Here is a 22,035-nt window from a genome sequence, read left to right on the forward strand (position 1 = left end):
GTAAAGCAGGAAAGGGAGAGAAAGAATGAACTGGAAAAGGATAATGAACCAATAGATATAGGGAATAAGAGAGAGCCAGAAAGGGGTTGTGGGGTGGAGATAGAAGAGGGGTGAGAAATTGAAGGAAAAGGGGAGAGCAAATGGAAGGAGGAGAGAACATAAGGAGCAGTGAGTGAGAATGGAAAGAAAAGAGAGAAAGTGTGTCAAGGTAGTGTCATATTTTGGGGATTTTTTTTGACCATTTTGGGGAAAATTACTTTAAATGGGGTTTTAAAGCAGACTATTCATATGTGTTTAGCTTAAAAATGCAGAGATGAAAGGTGGTTAAAATGCTAATGTTCCCTAAAGAATGTAAATAGTAAGCAATTGTTTAGCTTGTCTTGGTAATCGATAAATGTGTCACTCTTTGTGTTGGGAAGTCTCTGGTCTCGGATGCTCAGCAAGGGTTGTCTAGAAGGCCTTCCATTTAGGCTGCAAATAAAAATAGACAGTCAGGTTTTAACCAAAACTGCCAGGTTCAGAAGCTTGACATGCACGAGGATGGATAGGAGTTATTTTGTTTAAGTTAAGTAAGGTGAACCACTGGGGAAAGCATAGAGTATTCATTATTACATGAAGACAAGCTGTACTGATTGAGTGAAATCAGTAGTTAGACTGACTGCTGGGAAAGTGTGCTAATGTTAATTAAACCATGAAGCCTTATACAACAAAAGCACTCCTTACCATGGATAGAAAACAAGCCATTAAGACCACAGATCTAGAGATAGCTCATTAAGGGGGACACAGATCTTGCCTTGTCTAGACCTGTGTGTGACCCTTTGAGCAAAGACCTGAGAAGTAAAGAAGTAAATGAGCGACCTGGCATATATAGATGATTTAGGGCACCAACATGGCTGAGAGGTCATTGATGCCAAAAGGGCTGAACTCTAACACGTCACTCAGATTGGTCAATTGAATTGAGGAGGCTTCTTTGGAAATTAAGGCTATATACGATAATGCTTTTGACACTATAGTCCTCAGTCCTTCATTTAGTTCTTGTAGTAGAAGGTGTAGATCTTTGACTAGTATACGTGGATGGGTGCCTTTGTAAAATTGGAAAGTGCATCTCTCAGAGAGAGGGAGAGAGAGAGATGGCGAGAAAGAAAGAGGCAGGCTACAGAAGTTAAAAATGAATGGCTATACCAGCCAGATATGTGTGTCACTTAGATGCACAAGTTTCCTTAAGATTAAGGGAAGTGAGTTTTAAGCCAGCTAGCCCAGATACAGCTACCAGTGCAGAAGGTGAAATTACCTAGTAGAGGATCCAGGAGAAACAGATCGCACCTCTACAGATGGAGGTTCACCACCCATGTTTCAGGAGGCTGATACCATCCGCTCAAAGGAAAGGCAAGTCAAGTTCATCCACACCAGCTCTAGAATTATGTCTTAAGTTCTGGAAATACTGCTAACTACAAGTGTGTAAACTTAAATCTAGTCAATAGACTGTTTATTGATGCTGTTCATGTGTCAGCTCTATAAGGAGTCTAATTATAAACTAACCTCACCAATTTATATCAATTGCAGACAATGATCTCAACTGTAAATTTATAATCAGCAACCAGTTAATGCTGAATTACTGTGACATAACTGAACTACCTCTGTAACCTGTTATGTTGTCAATTAATCCTATCCATTAATTATTTGCATACTCAATGTTTAAGTGCTGCTAACTGATTCTAAGATTAATAAAGTTATTAGTTCATGACTTTGTCTGGTTTCTTTGAATTGAAAATCAATTACTCAGTCGCTTATGTGGATCCTGATGGAAGGTTGGTAGTATATATTCTAATATAATCTGAACTGGTTAATGTAAGGCAGTTTGGCAAACCAAATTTGAGCATAGACTGGGTGGTTAAACCCCAGTCGGTTCCTTGACGAGTTAAGATGAAAGAGGATTCATCTAGTGCCCTTAATGAATATTCTAGTCAAGGTATCAATTCCACTGTTCTTGCATAGGAATATCCTGATTTAGTCACATTCATTGTATGCTTATGGTCCACTTTTTCCCACCTATGTGGAATAAGTACATTTATCTGTTACATTTTGTTTACCATTTGTCCTCCTAGCTGTATAAACTTATCTAAATACTGTTTCACATTTACATAAAAGACCTGGATATGGAAACTAAGTTCTTCCAGAAGGAAGAGGGGCAGGACGAAATTGGGAGAGGGATCCAAATTTTTGAAAACAATTACGAACATACAAAATTGACAGGCAGGAAAAGACCAGCTGGTCCATCAAGCCCACCGCACACTATGATGGCCAGACCGCCATGGCTAAACACTTCTTCCCTCCCCCGACCACTCACCCACCCACGCAGCCATATAATCTCCTGGGAGAGGCAAAAAAAAGAGAAAACCCAGGGCCAATAAGGGAAAAAATACTCTGTGAAATTCCTCTCCAACCCCCTTAGCTGATCAAAACCAGTCCAGGAGATCACATGGACCAAGTGTTATCTATAAAGACACTTACCTTCTATATGACACGATCTCTGCCCCCAGTCAGGAACCAGTCCAGCTCTCTCTTGAAGGCATGCAGAGAGTCAGCACCCACCACACCAGCTGGCAATGTATTCCAGAGACTCTCAATTCTCTTGGAAAAGAAGTCGTCTAACATCCTGTCTATTCCTACTCTTCCATGGCTTAAACTCGTGTACCCTGGTCCTCCCCAACCTGTTAAACTGGAATAATTTATCAATAGGGATGCTATCTAGCCTTTCAATTGTTTTATAGACCTCTGGCAGGTCACCTCTAAGTCTTCGCTGCTCTAAAGTAAATAGATCGAGGGAGATCCTTGAGCCCATGAGTAGCTGAGGTCTTTAAATTAGGAATCATTCTTGTAGCTCTCCTCTGGACCTTTCCCAAAGCTGCTATATCACCCACCATGTGGGGGGACCAAAACAGGGCACTGTATCCTAGATGCAGTCTGACCAACGACCTGTATAGTGTCAAAATGGTGTCCTTTGATTTATACTGAATGGTTCTATTAATACAACCCAATACCCTGTTAGTGTTAACTACAATTTTTCTACATTGGTCATGAACCGTTAGTGATCTGTGCACAATAACACCAAGATTTTTTTGTTGCTCAACCTCTTTCAAAATCGTTCCCTGCAAATGATATGTGTATTTTGTGTTGGCCTTACCACCATACATAACACTGGCAAATGGCATTTAATTTAGATGAAAGCAATGTGTGGTTCACTCCCCTAGCACATCTAAATCTTTTTGGATTTGATTGTACTCCTCTACTGTCTTAATCCTTGCACAGATTTTGGTGTCATCTGCAAACTTACTTACCATACTCCCAACACCAATGTCCAAGTCATTAATAAAGACCGTGAAGAATAACGGGCCTAGGACCAATCCCTAGGGGACACCACTAGCAACGTGCCTCCAAGCTGATCTACATCCGTTAACTACAACTTTTTGGCTGCGGGATTGGAGCCAATTTCTAATCCAGCTTATTAAATTTCTACTGATACCTCAAGATTCTATCTTGTGAAGTAACCTAGTGCGAGGTACCTTATCAAAGGCTTTCTGAAAGGAGAGGTAGACAATGTCTACTGAACTACCCTCATCCACTACCCGAGTGACTTCATCAAAAAACTATCAAATTTGTCAGGCATAACCTATTTTTTCAGAAGCCGTGTTGTGTATTTCTAACGGCCCCTTCCCTTTTCCAGTGATCATAAAGAGCATCTCTGAGGATCCCTTCTAGCATCTTCCCAATAATTGTTGTCAGGCTGATAGATCTGTAGTTCCCCGGCTCTGATTTGACCCCTTTTTGAAAATAGGAACTACGTGAGCTAGCTTCCAGTCTAAGGGAACTGTCCCTGACTATTAAAGATACGGGCAACGGGCTCACAGAGTACCTGTCCCATCTCTATAATCATCCTTGGATGAATATTATCAGGACCTGGAGCACTATCAATTTTGAGCTTTCCTAACCTATCCAAGATGACATTATTATCCATTTTAATATTAATGATGCTATTCAATGCTAAGCACTCCTCTACAGGAGTATAGACTGATGCAAAATAGTAATTTAGCAACTCTGCCATAACCTGAGAATTGTTTGAATCTGCCCTACAGTATCCTTTAATGGCCCTATACGGTCCTTTATGGTCGTCTGTCTACAGACATAGCTAAAAAAGCTTTTGTTATTACTGCCACAATTACGCACCATCATCTTTTCCAGAGATCTCTTGGCTAATCTTATGGCTGTTTATTTTTTCCTTAATTACATGCAATAATTTTCCCTGTTCTCCTGCGCGTTAACTGCCTTAAGACTCTAGAATGCCTTCTGTTTTGTTCAAATTTGCCTCTCTACATTCCTTGTCACCCATAATGGTTTTGTTTTACCATGTGCCCTTTTAACCATTGGAACATATATGGCTTCATTCTATTTGAGTGGTTTTAAGTAGATCCCATTTGTCCTTGGTACTTGAATGCCTATCCAGTAGGGTTGCCAAGTCAACTTTTGCCAGTTCGTCAGTCATTTTTGTAAAGTTAGCCCTCTTAAAATCTTCTAATGAACTTTAATGGAATGGTACAATTATTGTAAAAGATTGATAGATTATAAAATATTAATATTTTGATTACAACAGTCAGTATAAAGTAGACCATCTGTGGATTAATCTTTATCTGGTAACAATAAATAGGATTTAAAATATTTCTGAATTCAACTGCTTAGGTGACCAGGGCACCAGATAACAATGTTCAAGCATCAGTATATGATGGACCCCAAGATATAAGGAACATGCATATTTATTTAATATGACTGTTTAAAAACTACAGAAATTGACTGATTAATTAACCTTTTCTGTTACACAAAGGCTACAAATATTGTTGTAACAATTCCATGACAGTGCAGCATTTACTAAACAAACAAAAATGTTCGCAAATACACCAATTAATTGGTTCTCAATTTGTGTGGATGCTCCTCTTGAATCTAGCAGGATTATACTTGCTAATTCTGAAAATCCATTGGTATTTATTGAATGCATAATCAAATATATTCATTAACCATAGTACAGACATTTAACCAGTGAAGATGTCTTTAGTGTCCAAAATGTTGTTGAATTTATCATCATATGAACCAATTTTGCTTCCATATCCTCCAGAAAGTTTTTCTTTTCTGCCAAATCCCAGATTCATCCCTCTGCTAGTGAAATAGGACTGAAGGATTCGGAAAAACTAGTAGGGGAAAGAAAACAATATATTTAAGCAGGCAAATAATCAAATCTGTACAGTATATGATCTGTTCAAAGATTTAATTTGTGTGAATGAGAATATCTAAAGATCGCGCATAACTTTTTGGTGAAAATGTAACCATTGCATGAAATGTCAAAAAAAAATTTAAATATCTTTTCAGCTAAAAATGTGGAAGATTATTTAATAGCTGAAAAAGTTACTTGTATCATGGAATCATAGAAATTTTTGGCACAGAAGGAGGCCATTCGGCCCATCGTGTCTCCTGGTCAAAAAAGAGCTATCCAGCCTAATCCCACATTCCAGCTCTTGGTCCGTAGCCTTGTAGGTTGCAGCACTTCAAGTACGTATCCAAGTACTTTTTAAATGCGATGAGGGCTCCTGCCTCTACCACCCTTTTAGGCAGTGAGTTCCAGACCCCCACCACCCTCTGGGTGAAAACATTCCTCCTCAACTCCCCTCTAATCTCTTTTATAATCACGTATATCATTTGCCTTTTCCAAACACAGGTAATGGGTGGGTGGGAAGGGCTCATCATCCTTTTACAGGTTAGATGGATTTGTTTTCTTTTTTTAGACATAGAATCATAGAAAGGTTACAGCACGGAAGGAGGCCATTTGGCCCATCGAGTCTGCACCGGCTCTATGCAAGAGCAATCCAGCTAGTCCCAGTCCCCCACCCTATCCCTGTAGCCCTGCAAATTTTTTCCTTTCATGTACTTATCCAGTTCCCTTTTAAAGGCCATGATTGAATCTGCCTCCACCACCCCCTCGGGCAGTGCATTCCAGATCTTAACCACTCACTGTGTAAAAAAGTTTTTCCTCATGTCACCATTGGTTCCTTTGCCAATCACCTTAAATCTATGTCCTCTGCTTCTTGATCCCTCCGCCAATGGGAACAGTTTCTTTCTATCTAGTCTAACTAGACCCTTCATGATTTTGAATACCTCTATCAAATCTTCTCTCAACCTTCTCTATTCCAAGGAGAACAACCCCAGCTTCTCCAGTCTATCTAAAGTAACTAAAGTCCCTCATCCCTGGAATCATCCTAGTAAATCTCTTCTGCACCCTCTCTAAGGCCTTCACCTCTTTCCTAAAGTGCAGTACCCAGAACTGGACACAATACTCCAGTTGTGGTCGAACCAGTGTTTTATAAAGGTCCATCATGATTTCCATACTTTTGTATTCTACGCCTCTATTTATAAAACCCAGGATGCCATATGCTTTTTTAACTGCTTTCTCAATCTGCCCTGCCACCTTCAACGATTTGTGCATATATACCCCCAGATCCTTCTGTTCCTGGACCCCTTTTAGAGTTGTGCCCTTTAGTTTATATTGCCTCTCCTCATTCTTCCTACTGAAATGTATCACTTCGCATTTTTCTGCGTTAAATTTCATCTGCCACATGTTTGCCCATGACACCAGCCTGTCTATATCCTCTTGAAGTCTATCACTATCCTCCTCACTGTTTACTACCCTTCCTCACTCATTCACCCAGTGCATGATTATTTTTCACAATTATAAACCTGAAACTATAATCTCCAATATAGTAAGCAACAGCCTTTGTCAGCCTTGGCTCAGTGGTAGCACTGTAGCCTATGAGTCAAAAGGTTGTGGGTTCAAGTCCCACTCCAGAGACTTGAGCACACAATCCAAGCTGACACTCCAGAGCAGTACTGAGGGTGCACTGCACTGCCAGAGGTGCTGTCTTTAGGATGAGACATTACCTGCCCTATCAGGTAAAATATCTTATGACACTATTCGAAGAAGAGCAGGAGAGTTCTGGTGTCCTGGCCAACATTTATCCCTCAACCAACATTTAAAACCATATGATCTGGTCATTTATTTCATTGCTGCAATTTGGCTGCTATGTTTCCTAAATTACAAAATAGTGCAAATATACACTTCAAAAGTACTGAAAGCACTTTGGGATGTCCTGACGTCATGAAAGGTGCCATATAAATGCAAGTTCTTCCTTTTTTTCTTTCTTTCAACGCAGCAGATCTCTTTTTAATTTTGTACACCATCAAACGTATTCACATACCGGTCAGTTGACCTTGCGTCTAAAGCCTGATTGGTATCTAGATAACAAAACAGAACCCTAATTGGTCTTGTGTTATTCAGTTATTTAAAGACTGCCCTTGCAGAGTGCAAGGTTTATTGTATTTTATTAATTCACCATAATAGCCTTTTTCTTACAACTCCTTTTCCAATAATGTTCTTTGAATAATGGATACACCAGAGCTGTCTGAAATTGGATGCTTGCAGTTGCTGTGGACCTTGCTGGGAAATAAAAATTGCTGCTTTGTACAAATAAGAAATGACTCATTCAAGATTGCGAAGTGCCCCTATTACTCTGATGAAAATAAGATCTTTTACTGTCAGCAGGAACAACTCCAATAAAGTTCAAGGACCAAACTCACCTCAGTTGAAGTATCCATTGGGAGCACAGTTGAAGTATCCTAACCAAAATATGGTGAACAAATCCCAGTCAATCTAGATAATGTTTATTACATAACTCCACGTCACCATGGGGTGTAGTAACTTTAAGCACATTGGCCGAATCTTGCTGGAGCAGGGCATCTCGCAGTGTGCGGCCTGAGACATTTTCCTGCACCCCTCTGCTTGAATATAATTTACGTCGTAACTTGAGCTGATAACAGCGCAGCGAGGTCAACGGGGCATCTGGGATCTTAGTGAATGACGGGACCAACGGTGAGAAAGAAACAGAGGAAAGACTGAGAAGGAGGGTGAATTAGAGTGGATAAATTAGAGTCAAAACAGGTACAGAAAGAGAAATTAAGAGAGGGAAAGCAAGATTGGATTAAGTGAGAGACAAAAAGAGACAAAGAAAAGTAAGAAAAAAAATTAAAACTTGAAATTTAAAAAATTTCTAAGAATTTACGACATGCGCCAACAGTGGCTCGGTAGCACCACTACTGACCGAGCTGGCCAAGTCCTGAAGGACATAGCTGCCAGACTGAGCCTGCGGCAGGTGTTGAGCGAACCAACAAGAGGGAAAAACTTACTTGACCTCGTCCTCACCAATCTACCTGTCGCAAATGCATCTGTCCATGACAGTCTTGATAGGAGAGACCACGCACAGTCCTCGTGGAGACGAAGTCCCGTCTTTGCCACTGAGGACACCATCCAACGTGTTGTGTGGCACTATCACCGTGCTAAATGGGATAGATTCAGAACAGATCTAGCAGCTCAAAACTGGGCATCCATGTGGCACTGTGGGCCATCAGGAGCAGCAGAATTGTATTCCAGCACAATCTGTAACCTCATGGCCCGGCATATTCCTCACTCTACCATTACCAACAAGCCAGGGGATCAACCCTGGTTCAATGAGGAGTGTAGAAGAGCATGCCAGGAGCAGCACCAGGCGTACCAAAAAATGAGGTGCCAACCTGGTGAAGCTACAACTCAGGACTACATGCATGCTAAACAGTGGAAGCAACATACTATAGACAGAGCTAAGTGATTCCACAACTAACGGATCAGATCAAAGCTCTGCAGTCCTGCCACATCCAGTCGTGAATGGTGGTGGGCAATTAAATAACTAACGGGAGGAGGAGGCTCTGTAAACATCCCCATCCTCAATGATGGCGGAGTCCAGCACATTAGGTTGAAGCGTTTGCAACCATCTTCAGCCAGAAGTGCTGAGTGGATGATCCATCTCGGCCTCCTCCCGATATCCCCACCATCACAGAAGCCAGTCTTCAGCCAATTCGATTCACTCCACGTGATATCAAGAAATGGCTGAGTGCACTGCATACAGCAAAGGCTATGGGCCCCCACAACATCCTGGCTGTAATGCTGAAGACTTGTGCTCCAGAACTAGCTGCACCTCTATCCAAGCTGTTTCAGTACAGCTACAACACTGGCATCTACCCAACAATGTGGAAAATTGCCCAGGACAAATCCAATCCGGCCAATTACCGCCCCATCAGTCTACTCTCAATCATCAGCAAAGTGATGGAAGGTGTCATCGACAGTGCTATCAAGCGGCACTTACTCATCAATAACCTGCTCACCGATGCTCAGTTTGGGTTCTGCCAGGACCACTCGGCTCCAGACCTCATTACAGCCTTGGTCCAAACATGGACAAAAGAGCTGAATTCCAGAGGTGAGGTGAGGGTGACTGCCCTTGACATCAAAGCAGCATTTGACCGAGTGTGGCACCAAGGAGCCCTAGTAAAATTGAAGTCAATGGGAATCGGGGAAAACTCTCCAGTGGCTGGAGTCATACCTGGCACAAAGGAAGATGGTAGTGGTTGTTGAAGGCCAATCATCTCAGCCCCAGGACTTTGCTGCAGGAGTTCCTCAGGGCATTGTCCTAGGCCCAACCATCTTCAGCTGCTTCATCAATGACCTTCACTCCATCATAAGGTCAGAAATGGGGATGTCCGCTGATGATTGCACAGTGTTCAGTTCCATTCGCAACCCCTCAGATAATAAAGCAGTCCGTGCCCGCATGCAGCGAGACCTGGACAACACCCAGGCTTGGGCTGATAAGTGGCAAGTAACATTCGCGCCAGACAAGTGCCAGGCAATGACTATCTCCAACAAGAGAGAGTCTAACCACCTCCTCTTGACATTACCATCGCCGAATCCCCCACCATCAACATCCTGGGGGTCACCATTGACCAGAAACTTAACTGGACCAACCATATAAATACTGTGGCTACAAGAGCAGGTCAGAGGCTGGGTATTCTGCGGCGAATGACTCACCTCCTGACTCCCCAAAACCTTACTACCATCTACAAGGCACAAGTCAGGAGTGTGATGGAATACTCTCCACTTGCCTGGATGAGTGCAGCTCCAACAACACTCAAGAAGCTCGACACCATCCAGGACAAAGCAGCCCGCTTGATTGGCACCCCATCCACCACCCTAAACATTCACTCCCTTCACCACCGGCGCACTGTGGCTGCAGTTTGTACCACCCACAGGATGCACTGCAGCAACTCGCCAAGGCTTCTTCGACAACACTTCCCAAACCCGCGACCTCTACCACCAAGAAGGACAAGAGCAGCAGGCACATGGGAACAACACCACCTGCACGTTCTCCTCCAAGACACCATCCCGACTTGGAAATATATCGCCGTTCCTTCTTCGTCACTGGGTCAAAATCCTGGAACTCCCTTCCTAACAGCACTGTGGGAGAACCTTCACCACATGGACTGCAGCGGCTCAAGAAGGCGGCTCACCACCACCTTCTCAAGTGTAATTAGGGATGGACAATAAATGCTGGCTTCGCCAGTGACGCCCACATCCCATGAACGAATAAAAAAAAGTAGTGAGATTGAATAGTTTAAATTGTTCCCTTTCTGGGCTGAAGAGATTGATTGGCATTGCATTAACAATTATCACGTCGTTAAAAGGGTACTTACACTGTTAATTATGAGCTCTAACTTTCTGCAGTGAGTTTAATGGGCAATTAATGTGCAGATCCAGAAAGTTCTTAAAAATAACGGGGAGGCTGAGGGTGAGATGCCGTTTGTGTGAAGCAAACGGTGGAGCAGCTTAAATCGACCAGCAAGTTCTGGAGATTCACAACTCACGGCGTATCTCTTCTTTCCCTGAACTTTCTGGCCGAGTTGAGCATTAATAACGACGTGCGCCGTAAACTCGCTATTATTTTTCCAGGAAGATTTGGCCCGATGATATTTGCCTGTATCTGTGAAAAGAAATGATTAGTTTTCTTTACCGTGGCACACAATAGTATGAAATACTAAATGGGTCCTGTGTCCACGTGGTGACTACAGGTAGTTATAGATTGTGCACTGCAAAATGTTTTAAAAATTAGAATGAGATGGTTGCTCCTAGAGACAGCGTTCATAATCACACATGGTGACCTAGCAAGGAAGGTGCTGGTTTTGAAGCTGCTGCTGCACTCTAGGGTTATATTTGAGTTCAGCAGAGAATTCTGACTGTACATTTTATAAAAGTTTTTGAAGAAAAATGAAAGTACAGCATGCATGAATACGATCTCTTACTTCACAGTTTGAAAGACAACATCTTATCCCACAAGCTGTAAGGTGTTACCTGTTTTCAGGTTACCCGTGACTTCTAGGATGCTGAAGAGAATATTGTCCTGTAAATTTATAGTCCAACAGTTTTATTTTTAAAATAAAACTGTTGGACTATAACCTGGTGTTGTGCAAATCCTTACATTTGTCCACCCCAGTCCATCACCGGCATCTCCACATCATGGCTAAACAGAACAGTTAAAGTTCTAGCCAGGCAAGAACCAAGAATGTAAACAAGTTTTGCCTGGCTGGAACCCAAACTGTGGCAATTGGACTCATACTGGTAGCAGAGTCAATGCACCCTCAGTCTATATATGTTTTGCTTTAGTTTTAATATTTTTACAATTGATTTCATGGTACCATTGTCACTCAGATTTCTTACACCATGGCATGCTGTGGTGCCAATGAACTATAAAGGGGAGTAGCCTCTTCACTATATTTTCACTAATATTTATGACTGACTATTATCAGATGGGCATAATAAACTTGAAAATCAATTTCCAGACAGTCAACAGTTGCACCAAATATAAAATATAGATTAATAAAGACTGAGACCTTCCTGAACCTGCCAGACTGGTTAGTTCTCCAGCTTCTCCTTGAATGGCAACTTATGGCAAAATTAAGGTGGACAAAAGACCACTTAAAGCATCATCCATTGAGACCAGTGATGATTGGAATTGTGCAAAACATGTTGAGAAATAAACATGACTAGCACACAAACTAATATATCAGACATTTTGGACTTGCTGAGTATCTAGTTTTAATATTGCCTATTTTGAAGTACATGCGATTACAGATAATAAAATTAAACTGGTTGTAATATTTGAATGTAGAATTACACCAAAATCTTTGAGGCAAATCAACAGTTGAGAGTTGCTAGTGGAAATTAAAGAAAACCCTTAGCTCAGTTAAAGATTATTTGTAACATATAAGATACTTATTAATCATACTAGCTATGATTTATATTTTTCCTAAACTTGGTTGAAGCTAAAATGAATCTTTGAAATTGTTTATCTTAACTATTTCTGTGATGTGTGAAAAAATTATCTCAATAATTTCATGTTTTGTTTTATAAATTATGGACCATAAATTCAGTGGTTACATAGCTTATCTATAATCTTTCTGGAACTTCAGACTCTAGATCTTATGTGCACATCATTAAATTAAATTGCTGAATCACCAAGTTTCTTTTTATGTTAATCAGGAGCTGTTGACAAAAAAGAAAGCTCACATTAGTTTTGTGTTGTGTGTAGATGACAGTTTTGTAGTGAGTGCCTGTTTGAATTGGAAAGACACGGTACATGATATCTTAATTCCTGCTAATCGCACAACTCATTTATTTTCCATTTTTGTTACAATAGTCACTTCATTTAACATGTGAAAGGGGGATCATTGTTGTTTTGTTGATGCAGGATGAACACAAATGTGACATGCAACAGCAAGCAACAAAATGGCTCTTGTACCATACGATAACAAGTTTTTAACATAAATTATGTCACATGTTTCATTTCAGATAGCAAAAAAGAAAGCTTTTCCAACTAAACGTTGATGGCAATGATCCTCCTGATTCGTGATTCTGGTGTGATTTATTTAATTCTTCATTTGTTAAAAATCCTTAGAAAATAAGCTGCTCTTACCTGTACTTTGTAATATTGTCATATTTATCATATTGTCAGTACTGAAGGCTCCACAAATACAATTGAAGAGAATATAAAAGTATCGCTTTTGAATATTAAAATCTGCTGTTGTGCATATAAATTGTATAAGAAATGCTGATTCGAAGGCATCAGAAGGAGAATAATTTATAACCCTTTCACATTATGGTTATAATGAGATTAGGAAAAATAAAATTGGGTAATAACACTAACACCATATTCTATCCTGTTTCTATCCTCAACTAGAAGATCTTAAGCAATGCTTCCTTTCTCATGCACTCTTATTCAAATGAAAGCTGATCTGAGTAAAGTTGCATTTTCATCCAGACACTCCAGGGTTACTGATTACTTACCAGGTCCCTGTTTTGTGGTTTTTCTAAAGACTTCCATCCACCTTTGCTGAAGACTGGCTTGGGGGTCACACATACCAGCAGAAAGATGGTTGCAAAGATAATGATGAGCTGAATATTTTTCATCCTAAAGTACAAAAAATATCTTTCTTTTAAGTATTAGTGCTGAGAAATTCCATCCAAATTGCAATAGATCAATTCTAGACGTGCAACGCAGTGGATGAAAATAGGTGATGAATAAGTTATTCAAATAAATAGCATATTCTAGACAATAATATTCCCCAGCGTGAATGGGGAATATTACATACATACTTTTACAGATTTATGATATATACCAGTTAGAACTGAACTGATAAGGTAGAAATAAAGCAAATTGAAACAAAGTGAAACATTTGCCACAGTGCAAAGCAGAATACAAATGAACAAATATATGCAGTATTCTATGAAGATGGATAAATACAAATAAATTAAAGAAGATAGCAACAGTAATAAATATTTCACATTAGATTCTACATTGCGTTTGTATATTGGCAGAATGAGACAGATATAAAAGTTGGATGTGTGTACATAGAAAATTGAAGACAAGGTAATAGGCATTGATACAAAGAATGAATGAAAAGAAAAGAAAGATATATGCAGTATAAAAATGACAGCAGCAGATTTCCCGATCACTGTGTAGGGTACTGTTTGTTGTTCTTACCTGTCTAGGAGATTGAAAGTTGTGTAGAAGCGAAGCCCTTACTGCTGTCTCTGATCTGCAATATGTAGAATTGCTCCAATTTATACACCCTCTCCATCCCACTCACAAACATACTCGCCAATATATGAATGACTGTATGACTCACCAATCACAGACAATATGCCATTTTCAGATACCCAGACCAACAGCAACATAAGACTTTGAAAATCTCAGAATTTAATCTAACTGCCTTTTTAGACAAATGTTATATTTAGAGCATGTGTTCCTAATTAAGTTATGGAGAACTAAGATTGTTAACAAAGTATAAATATGGATTTAAAAAAAACGTCATTATAATTCAAAACTCTATTAAAATAATGAAATTCGATTAACTATCCAGTTTTATAACTTGAATTATGGAACCATTTCTTATGAAAATGTAATTGTTATATTGTAAGCCTGGAATATTTTTATATTGTGTTGATTAAAATAAATATTTAAACAACAGTTTTTATTTTTATTTGAATTTATGGGATGCAATTTTCTCTAGCGACCATTCAAAGAAAACTGAGATCCCCTAAATTCAGATGAGAATAAATCATTTTCAGAAGTGTGTGCCTACAGTACACTTTTTCTAAACTTAACACGTCTTACATTTTATGCAATTCTATTCTAGTCTTCTTTGAAGCAACAATTATAATTCAGTTAGGCCGGAAGTACAAACATAGCTACCACTTCAAACAGTAGGTCAGAATATGAAGAACGTACCTCGCAACTTTTAATGTGTTGATAGGCTGGAATTGAGTTGTTTTTCTGTAAAACTAGCAAATCAGTTGACTTTTCATTATGGGAGTTTTGCACAGCACTTTTCTCAGCTGCACTGTTTGATGTCAGGATATTCCAATTAAAATCGGATAGTTGAGAAGCATAATGAAGAAAGTCTGAATGCTTGGAAGCTTTGATGGGTGTGCTAATTAAGCAGTACTGACATTAATTTGGTTATAGTAACTGCAGGCTACCACTGTGATAGCAGTTATGCAGATATCCCAGCCCTTCCATGCACCCACCAATCTGCCTATTTAAACAGATCCTGTCTAAATTTACCTTCCAATTCTTATAGATTGAATTGCTATTGACCTGAACTTAAGAACATTTCTCAATTACACGTGTGTACAGAACGGTTTTTTCGGAGTTAAAGATTCCCCTGAATTCATTTCACAGAAATAGATTTGGATGAAGAAAGATTTTCAGCCCATTTGATTCATTTCATCCTTCCAGAACAATAACCCTACCATCTTCCAGTTGTAGCATCAAGTTGTTTCTCATGACTCAATATACTAGCATCAACCATTCTTCCTGGGAGTCCATTCCAGCTATTAGTCATCTTCTATGATTATATATTAGTTATTAATGTAATAGTTTCTGGCATATATCCTAAATTTGCCCATCACATCTGAACCTGTGCCCTCTTGTCTTGTTCCCCTGGTGTATTTGAAAGTATTGTAGGTTTACGTTTTCTCTTCCTTAACTAGCTTCTATACCTCTATAATGCCTGCTTTGAGATGTCTTTTTTTGAAGTTGAAGAGCCCTAACTTATCAAGTTATTCATCATAGCTCTTCCTTCTCTGAAGTCGGGAATCAGCCTCATTGATCTCATCTGTACTGCCTCTGGGGGCTGGATGGCCTCACCATATTGTGGAAAACAGACCGTGCACAATACAGCTTGACAAGAGTGCTGTAGCATGACTTCTGGGGATTTGAACTCAACTGGTGTAGCTATATAACCCAGATAATTAAAATACTTTTATTTATCACTGCCTCACACTGTTTAGATGTGAGGGGTAATTTAATGAATTTGTGCTCCTGCCATGGAGCTATGCTCATCAGGCCTGTTTATTGGGAATTTGGATGCACAACCACAATAATTTTCCATCCATTCATTTTAGAGGAATTTTTTGGAAGGCAAAGAGTCCCCTGAATTTATTTTACAAGATAGTTAAATAGGTTAAAATGAAGAAGCCTCTGTCTCCAGACCAAGAGTGCAAAGTTGTAAATTTACTCCTATGGTGATCAATGAGACAACTAGCACAGTGGCAGGGCTGCTGCAGTGTGATAGCACGGGTAGGGGGGGTGGGGGAGCGAGGCGGTAATCCTTTGGTCTGACCTCACTGTGGAGGTGACATCTGAGATTTGAAAGAAAGGTTTTGAAAGAGCAGTTTGGCTCACTGTTGGATTCCTGGGGCAGAAGTTTAACAGTGAAAAATGGATGGAGTGGGGGCGGGGCACTGAAAATCACAACGATTTCAGACCCACCCCCAACCCGCCCATTTCTGGTTTTCACTGACGCGGGACGAGAGGCGGGTTAGTGACTAAAACCTTTCAAGGAGGCTGTGGACCTCCATTTTTTCAGGATTTGCAATTTCAACCTTTAAGGGCCGGGATTCCTGGGCCTTCTCTTTCACGTCACATGAAAGGAGAGAAGGCTCGAAACTGCAGGTAAGTGCCTTTCTGGCACAGATTGTGGGCCCAGAGGAGCAGGAGTGCTTCGCCCAGGCCCAACAACCCTACCCCAACGATTGCAGACCCCCCCAATCTCCGAGCCCCCTCCCAACGATCACGGACCCGCCCCTGATCTCTGATCCCGACCCCCAACGATCGCGGACAACCGCGATAACCCCCATCCCAATAGCCAATGATCGCGGACCCCTGTGATGACCCCCGATCCCAACACCCCCCACCTTGTGACTGACCCCCGATTCCTCCCCCCATGACTGACTCTCCCCCCATGACTGACTCTCCTCCCGTGACCCCTGTGCCCCCTTGCCCACCAATGCCCCCTTGCCCACCTGTGGCCCCCGTGCCCACCCATGCCCCAGGACCACCCATGCCCCTGTGCCCAACCATGCCCCATGCCCACCCATGCCCGGCATGTCACCCCATCCATACAATCAAAGACTTAACTGAAGACTTACCTTTTCACGTCCTCTCCCTGGTTGCTCTCCCATCCGACTGAGACCAGCCTGTCAATCTGGCCGCCCTGTCGGATGGCAAACCGACAAAAAAAAAGACGTCCTTACATCAAAATCGTAAGGATGTCCCTGGAAACCCATACTTCCAGGTTTTCCATCTGCAATTCGACAACCCCCCCCCCCCACCCCGCACCTTTCCTGGCTCCGGGTCAAAATCATGCCCCTGGGTGTTTGTCAGTACTAAGAAGAAGGGAGAGCATGGGCCTGAGAGCAAGATGGGGTGGCGGGGGGTAGTGGGGCGGTGGTAAGAGTACACCAGTTTGTACAAACAATTTTTCAAAAAGAATTTTTAGTGATTAATTTGGTTTCTCAACAAACCATGACAGGCAACTATTTACAGGAAGAAATGCCATTATGTTTGCAATGTTAAATATTCACATAAAAAGCATTACCAAAAATCATAACAAATGGAAGTAAGCTTTGTGGACAGGAAATGCAAGATTTTAAATAATATAGATGTGTTATATCCTATTCATCCTCATGTTCAAATTTATTAGGGTCCCTTAGAATTTTAATTTCCTGCCTAATTAACCTCTTAATTAATCACAAATTGGAAGCCTCATAGTTGCCGCCCATAGGAACTTAGGAACTGGAGTAGGCCATTTAGCCCCTTGAGCCTGTTCCATCTTTCAATGAGGTCATGGCTGATCTGTGACCTAACTCCATATAACCGCCTTAGCCCCATATCCCTCAATACCTTTGGTTCACAGAAATCTATCAATCTCAGATTTAAAATTAATAATTGAGCTAGCATCAACTGCCATTTGCGGAAGAGAGTTCCAAACTTCTACCACCTTTTGCATGTAGAAGTGTTTCCTAACTTCACTCCTGAATGTCCTGGCTCTAATTTTTAGACTATGTCCCTTAGTCATAGACTCCCCAACCAGCAGAAATAGTTTCTTTCTATCTACCCTATCAGTTCCCCATAATATCTTGAAAACTTCAATCAAATCACCCCTTAATCTTCTAAATCCCAGGAATACAACCCTAGTTTGTGTAATCTCTCCTTGTAATTTAACCCTTGGAGTCCAGAGTTCATTCTAGTAAATCTACACTGCACTCTCTCCAAGACCAATATATCCTTCCTAAGATGTGGCGCCCAGAACTGAACACAGTACTCCAGGTGTGGTCTAACCCAGGGCTTTGTATGGATGTAGTATAACTTCTACCCCCTTGTATTCTAGTCCTCTAGATATAAAGGCCAGCATTCCATTAGCCTTTCTGATTATTTTCTGTACCTGTCCATGATATTTTAATGATCTATGTACATGGACCCCTAAGTCTCTTTGGACCTTCATTGTTTCAAGCTTTTCCCATTTAGAAAGTACTCTGATCTTTCCTTTTTAGGCCCAAAGTGGATGACCTCACACTTGCCTACATTGAAATCCATTTACCACAGTTTTGCCCATTCATTTAATCTATTAATATCTCTCTGTAATTTTATGCTTCCAACTACACTGTTTACAATGCTGCCTATCTTTGTGTCATCGGCAAACTTGGACATGTGGCTCTCTATCCCATCTTATTTGCATTAATAAATACAGTGAATAGTTAAGGACCCACTAGTCACATCCTGACAATTTGAGTACCTTCCCATTATCCCTACTCTCTGTCTCTTACTGCTCAGCCAAATTCCTAACCAGGTCAATAATTTACCCTCAATTCTATGAGCTTCAACTTTAGCTAACAGTCTCTTATGAGGGACTTTATCGAATGCCTTCTGGAAGTCCATATAAACAACATCCATAGACATTCCCCAGTCCACTACATTAGTCACCTCTTCGAAAAATTTCATCAGGCATGAAATCCATGCTGGCTCTCTCTGACCAGCTGAAAATTTTCAAGGTGTTCGGTCACTCAATCCCTAATTATAGACTCTAGTAATTTCCCGATAACAGATGTTAGGCTAACTGGTCTATAATTCCCTGGTTTCCCTCTCTCACCTTTCTTAAATAGTGGAGTGACCTGTGCAATTTTTCAATCTAAAGGAACGGTTCCTGAAGCGAGAGAACTTTGGAAGATTATAGTTAGGGCATCTGCAATGTTCTCACCTACTTCCTTTAAAATCCTGGGATGGAAACCATCTGGTCCTGGGAATTTGTCACTCTTTAGTGCCATTATTTTCTTCATTACTGTTAATTTGCTTTCATTAATTATGGTGAGTCCACGTCCCTGATTCAAAATTAGTTTCCTTGGGGTGTCCGGCATGCTATCCTCTTCCTCTACTGTAAATACTGACGCAAAGTAATTATTTAACATGTCCGCCATTTCCTTATTTTCATTTACAATATCACCATTATCAGTTTTTAAAGGGCCCACATTGCTCTTGACCACCCTCTTTTTCCTAATGTAACTGTAAAAAAATTTTGTGTTGATTTTGATATTCCTTGCAAGTTTCTTTTCCTACTCCCTTTTTGTAGCTCTTACTATCTGTTTTGTCACCCTTTGCCATTCTTTGTATCTCTCCCAGTCGCCAGGGTCTGTGCTATTTTTTGCATTTTTATATGCTTTTTCTTTTTTTATATTGTCCATGGCTGTTTTTTTAGGCAAGTAGAGCTTTTGCCCCTTAGGGGTATAAACTGGTTCTGTATCACGTTAAATTCTTTTTTGAACAACTCCCACTGATCGTCTGTCGTTTTACCCATTAACATGCTTTTCATGCAGATAAATGACGCTTCCAACCCCCATTCATCCTGTTTGTGCAGGAAAGAAAAAACAGTTAATTTAGGGCTGGTTGAAATAGTTGAGTACTGCTCCCATTAATGAGGTAAAATTGTAAAAAAAAAAGAGGGTAGATATGTTCAATGACAGTCAGTTAGCTTGTTGGGTTTAAAAACTGCACTGTACACCAAAAGCTTTTTATCAACATTGCTCATGCAGTCTTTACTGCACAAGCTGAGGTATGATGTGGAGATGCCGGTGATGGACTGGGGTTGACAATTGTAAACAATTTTACAACACCAAGTTATAGTCCAGCAATTTTATTTTAAATTCCACAAGCTTTCGGAGGCTTCCTCCTTCCTCAGGTGAACGGCATTTCCATACCGTTCACCTGACAAAGGAGGAAGCCTCTGAAAGCTTGTGGAATTTAAAATAAATTTGTTGGACTATAACTTGGTGTTGTAAAATTGTTTACAAGCTGAGGAAGTTAGAATGAGGTTTGAGGGATGTTTTAAAATGCTGCATTTTGCTCACTGACTGGCAGACAGCACACTTCGAACAATCCATGTCACCATCTTGGATCATTTTCTAATTACTTCCTTAGTCACTCGAGGCTTGAGTTTCCCTTTCGCTTGAGTTTTTACAGATTTGGTAACTGTTCTACCAACAACATAAATCTGGAATGTTAGCTAGTGTCCGCAGCACTGACTTTAAATAGCAAATTCTCCACCACTACCTCCATCATCTGATTGTCCTTCATTGCCTCTCCTCCTCTTTAAGTTTAAGATCAGGAACACCATCAGCTAGCTGTAAAGCACAGTTCCTAGAGTTAATGTACTGTACACATGTCGCAAAGCTGCGTATAAACAGAAGGCAGCAAACACAAAGGGCTGGTGTCATTTAGACTTAGTTGGTTTTTATTAGTATGGAAAGTTTAGTACAACAGAATGGCTTGATAGAATAGATTAAAGGGGTCATCGACCAACCATTGATACTAATGTCTTAGTTGAAGGTACTGAAATGCCTTTGTTTGATGCAGACCAAACTTTTTGTGTGATTGATCAAAGGATTCTAAATTGGCTCTGATAAATATGCCTGATAAAAATTATTTTCAGTGAATGCTAGTATGGAAGACTGTTTCCACAATCTACGATCTGATTTGTATCATATCGGTTATGGAAAGCTGTATAAAATAAATGTGATTTCTTTATACTTTGAAAGTCATAGTACATCATTTTTAAAATTTTCAGTTTGTAATATATGTCCTTTCTCATTTTCTCACTGATAGGCAGCCCCTCTCAATTAAGGGAGAACAAAAGTGCTCTTTTTTCATAAGTATCAGGAAATCCAAATATAAGTACAAGATCCTTCTTAAGTTTTTAATGTGAAGGTTTACACTATCAAATTAAATTGAGACTAAGTTCAATTTGATATATTATTTTGCATAGTTATCAATCATCCAGTTTCATATGGACAGTCAGCTTTATCTGGGCCTGTTTGTGTTGTTGGCCAGGGGCCTGGAAAAATGGCTAATTTCATGGCTGCCTGAAGCCACCCGAAAATGCATTGTGGCTCAGGGTGACTACAACCAGGCTCATAAAGAGCTGTTTTCCCAGTCATTGTGTTGATAGTGTGACTGGGGACGGGAAAAACTAATGTTCGTACAAGAAGTAGACAATTGGCAGCTATGGTTATAACTCAGTTTAAGTTATGTCAAGTTCCTGTCCCACTACACTTCCATTGTAACTACTTTTTTTCATATATCATATGTGCGGCCATTGGATTTCAGTTTTCAATGAAAAACAAGCTAAATTGTGGAATGTGATCTCAAAACATTTATAAATATCCTGAAATGGAATGGAATAAAAAGGAATTTGACTTGTGCATTCACACTGAGGCAGGACCCCTGCTCACAGGCCTTTAGGATAGTTTTCAGTTATATATTGTTTTTTGAGTTGGCAGCTTTTTTGGGGGCTTTGTCAGCTGTTTTGAAACTAGTCTGTCAGCCTTTCTAAGTTTTGTGGGTTGGCATGTATGAACTCCCTCAGTCCTTCATTTCATCCTACATTCTATGGCCTTTTAAAACTCACATTTAGCTTCACCAATTTACTGTATTACTTCCCCATCTCTGATTCTCCAACTTTAGTGCTGTCTTGCACGACTGGCCGTGAACCTTGAGCCCAGTTTCTCAATTTAAAAATAATCTTATTGTAATCCTGTTTTGTTTTCTAAAATTGACTAGCAGCCAGCTATTGTATGTTTTATACGGTACTGGTATAGAAAAGTAAATAATTAAAAATTAATGACCATTTTATTTTTTGCTCCTGTTCCATGATGTTGGGCAGTTAAACCACGTGGTTATGATGTCCATA

This window comes from Heptranchias perlo, chromosome 2 (assembly GCF_035084215.1).
Source record: "Heptranchias perlo isolate sHepPer1 chromosome 2, sHepPer1.hap1, whole genome shotgun sequence".
NCBI lineage: Eukaryota > Metazoa > Chordata > Chondrichthyes > Hexanchiformes > Hexanchidae > Heptranchias > Heptranchias perlo.